Source organism: Otolemur garnettii, unplaced genomic scaffold, assembly GCF_000181295.1.
Source record: "Otolemur garnettii isolate 467f Iridium unplaced genomic scaffold, OtoGar3 scaffold00180, whole genome shotgun sequence".
Lineage (NCBI taxonomy): Eukaryota > Metazoa > Chordata > Mammalia > Primates > Galagidae > Otolemur > Otolemur garnettii.
Window position 1 is genome coordinate 2,467,565 of NW_003852575.1, and position 4,259 is coordinate 2,471,823.

The window sequence follows — 4,259 nt, forward strand, 5'->3', positions numbered from 1 at the left end:
AAAAAAAAAAAAAAAAAAAAAACTTTGGAATTATCACGGGTCAAAGGGCTTGACCATTTTTAAGACATAATGTGTAACACCAGGCTGATCTCTAAAAGGGCTCTGTTAGTTGACGCCCTGTGACTCACCAATAACGAGGATTACCCTTGTACTCTTATGAATTTTTCCTCAAATTCAAATGGAGTATATGAAAAGTCACAGTGTTCCATTTTCCTGAGTCTGGCTAAATACACAATATTTTTATTTACCACTTTCCATTGTTGACAAAAATTTCAGAATCATTTATTACAAGGCTTCCTCACCTTCCCTTGGGTTGTTTATGCTTATTCTATCCAAGAAAATGGGAAAGAACACCAGTTTTTAATCCCTGGTATTTGCTGTCATGTCCTTTGTGCCTTTCCCAGGCCCACTTGGCCCAGGGTGCCACCTCCTCCCTTCCTTCCTTCACCAATGCCTCAAGCTCCCCAGGCTTAGAGCTCTGTGTCCACAGGCACCCAGCCAACTACCCTATTCAAGGCCCCCAACCTGGGTGCTACCTCTGACCCTGTGTCCCAGTCTTAGCACCCCGGGCATCACTGGTGGGTTGGGCACCCACCACCCACCCTGTGGCAGAGATTATGGCATCTCTGCATTTCTTTTCCCCATCTTCCTCTGAAATAGCTCCCCGTTTTCAACTAGATACCTGGTGGCCAAGATAGAGCCGCAGAGAGTGAGCAAGATGCCAGTAAGTGGTTCAATAATCACCACTTGTCCCATTCCTGCTAATAACGTAAATGAAGGAATTTGAATACTAATGAGGCTCCATAGTTTTATTTAAATAGTGAATAAATATGCATTAAACAGTCAACCTCCAGGAAGCAAAGTAAAAAGAAGATGGGCTTTTGGCATCAATAAATCTTGAGTTCAAATCCCAGCTCTACAACATCCTGCCAGTGTGACCTCTGCAGATTCTGCTAGCTCTCTGAGCCTCAATAAAACAATACCCTGGTGCAATACCTGTTGCTCAAGTGGCTAAGGCACCAGCTACATACATCTGAATCCAGCCCAAGTCTGCCAAACAACAATGACGGCTGCAACCAAAAAAAAATGGCCTGGTGTTGTGGCAGGCACCTGTAGTCCCAGCTACTTGGGAGGTGCAGGCAGGAGACTTGCTTGAGCCCAGGAGTTGGAGGTTGCTGCGAGCTGTGATGCCACGGCACTCTACCCAGGGGGACAGCTTGAGGCTCTGTCTCAAAATAAATAAATAAATAAATAATATCTTCATAGACCACTGGGAAACATGAAGCGTAGGAGATGTTTAAAACCGTGCCTGTTGCTCCATCAGCCCTGGCGTCCTGGCAGTGCTGACTGCAACCCAGGCTTTTTCTTGTAGTGGTCACACCCTGGAACCTGTGCTCACCACCTGCCAACTCATGTCTGTCATGGTATTTGTTTCTCAGGTCTGCAGTAACAAATCACCTCAAACCAAGTGGCTTTGAACAACAGAAAGGTATTTTCTCACAGTTCTGGAGGCAGAAGTCTGAGATGCTGAGCTGGAGAGGAGAATGTCTCCCTCGCCTTGTCCAGTCTCTGGTGGCTGCACTCCTTGGCTTGTGCCCATATCACCCCAGTGTCTACCTCACTGGCCCCGTGGCCATCTCCTCGTCAGTATACACCAAATTTCTCCACTTCTCTGCTATCAAGACACTTCTGATTGGATTAGGGTTCACCTGGATAATCCAGGATCATTTCCTCATGGATCCTTCCATCAAGATCCTTAATGTAATTAGGTCTTCAGGCAGTTTTATCATTTGGCCATGTGCAGTGGCTCACGCCTATAATCCCAGCACTTGGGAGGCCGAGGCAGGTAGATTGCCTAAGCTCATGGGTTCAAGACCAGCCCGAGCCAGAGTGAGACCTCATCTCTAAAAATAGCCAGTGTCGTGGCAGGTGCCTGTAGTCCCAGCTACTTGGGAGGCTGAGGCAAGAGAATCACTTGAGCCCAAGAGTTTGAGGTTGCTATGAGCTGTGATGGCACAGCACTCTACCCAGGGCAGCAAAGTGAGACTGTCTCAAAATAAATAAATAAATAAATAAAGGCGGTGCCTGTGGTTCAAAAGAGTAGGGCGCCAGCCCCATATGCCAGGGGTGGCAGGTTCAAACCAAGCTCTGGCCAAAAAAATTAATAAAGTAAAAACATATAGGAAGCTAAGGTTAAGTTATTGAATAAAGGAAAATTGTTTTAGAAAGTTAGTGTAGGCTCGGCGCCTGTGGCTCAAGTGGCTAAGGCGACAGCCACATACACCTAAGGTGGCGGGTTCGAATCCAGACCGGGCCTGCCAAACAACAATGATGGCTGCAACCAAAAAACAGCCAGGAGTTGTGGCGGGCGCCTGTGGTCCTAGCTACTTGGGAAGCAGAGGCAAGAGACTCGCTTGAGCCCAGGAGTTGGAGGTTGCTGTGAGCTGTGATGCCATGGCACTCTACCCAGGGTGACAGCTTGAGGCTCTGTCTCAAAAAAAAAAAGAAAGTTAGTGTAGCCTACTTGTCCAGCATTGATAAAGCCCATAGTAGTACACAGTGGTGTCCTCAGTCTTCACATTCATTCACCCAGAGCAACTCCCAGTCCTCCCAGCTCCCTTCATGGTAAGTGCCCTACACAAATATACCATTTTTTATTTTTTTATACTGCATTTTTACTGTACCTTTTCTAGTTTAGACACAAATACTTTCCATTGTCTTGCCCTTGCCTACAGTATTTAGTACAATAACATGCTGTGTACGGTGTGTAGCCCAGGAGCCACAGGCCACACCAGACAGCCTCGGTGTGCAGCTGGCATCCAGGCATGTGGACATGCACTCTATGATGTTTGTACAATGACAAGATTGCCTAATGATTCCTCAGAGTGAGGCCCCTTCCTTCCCCGACACATGGCTGCACCCTATCACTTCTCTGTCATCCTATGATACTTACAAATATGCTTGGGTTCTTTATTTATGCATGTGGGTCTCTGTAATTGTTCTCAGCAGTATAACTCCAGCCTCTTGTCTAAATGTCCCCAAGACAGGAGACTTGTAAGGGCTTCATATGCTGAGCTGGGGGCTGGAACCCGCCACAGTGACCTCCTTCCAGTCATCAGAAAGCCTTGCTCCCTCCAACTTCAAAGCCTGTGCCTGCTGTTTCTTTTGTCTTGAACACCTTTCCTCCTCCACCCTTGCCCTTCTCCCTTCAGACTGAGATCCCTTTAGGTTTGCCTCGGTCCCTTAGGCACATTCTTCCCTTCTCCAAAGCAGCACTCACAGCTGCCCCATCACCCTGGCTTGGCAGGACTGACTCACAGGGGTCCTTTGTGATTTCGCCCCTCTCCTGGGAACAGAGCATGTGAGGTTAGGAGTTTGAACTTTGGATCAGAGAAGCTCTGGACACTGGTCCTCAAGTCCTTGCTTCACCTCCTATTTGGGCCATGGGAAAGCTCACCCCTAAACCTCTTGTTTCCTCACCTGTGAGACAGAGATACCTACCTCGATTATCCTGAGGGTCGAATCAGGGGGAGGGTGTGAAGCCTTTGGAAGTCACAGAGCCTGGTCCTTGGGTCTTGATTCTTCTCCCTGCTTGTTCCCTGGCCCCCACCAGCACTCCAAGGGGACTTCCCTCTCACTCCTAGTGCACCCTCCCAGACGCACCCAGAGACGATGGCTGTTTTACTTGTCTGTGCAGGGACTTTCCTGATTCATCTTGGCTTCCCAGTGCCTACCTAGCATATCAGGAATCACCAAAAATGTTATAATTAAATTGTCTTTGTCTCTATACAAAAGAGATGTATAACTTTTCTTTCACATGTTGAGGAGATAAATAGTGTAAGGACCTAGATATTTAGAGTCACCCATATGGAGAGCCTTTAACAAAACCTTTCAGTTCCTAGAAAGCCATCATATTTTGTTTTCTACTTTCAAATTTTGATAGGTCTTTTAGGATCTTTTCTTCCTGAAGTTACTGAAATTTATGAAACTAGTCCGATACCCCCTTGTCACCATCTAATGTGAAGATTATATTTGTGACTTTGAAAGATTGATGAACTGGCTCGGCTCCTGTGGCTCAAGCAGCTAAGGCACCAGCCACATACACCTAAGGTGGAGGGTTCGAATCCCCAGCCCCGGCCCGCCAAGCAACAATGATGGCTGCAACCAAAAAATGGCCAGGCATTGTGGCGGGAGCCTGTGGTCCCAGCTACTTGGGAGGCTGAGGCAGGAGACTCGCTTGAGCCCAGGAGTTGGAGGTT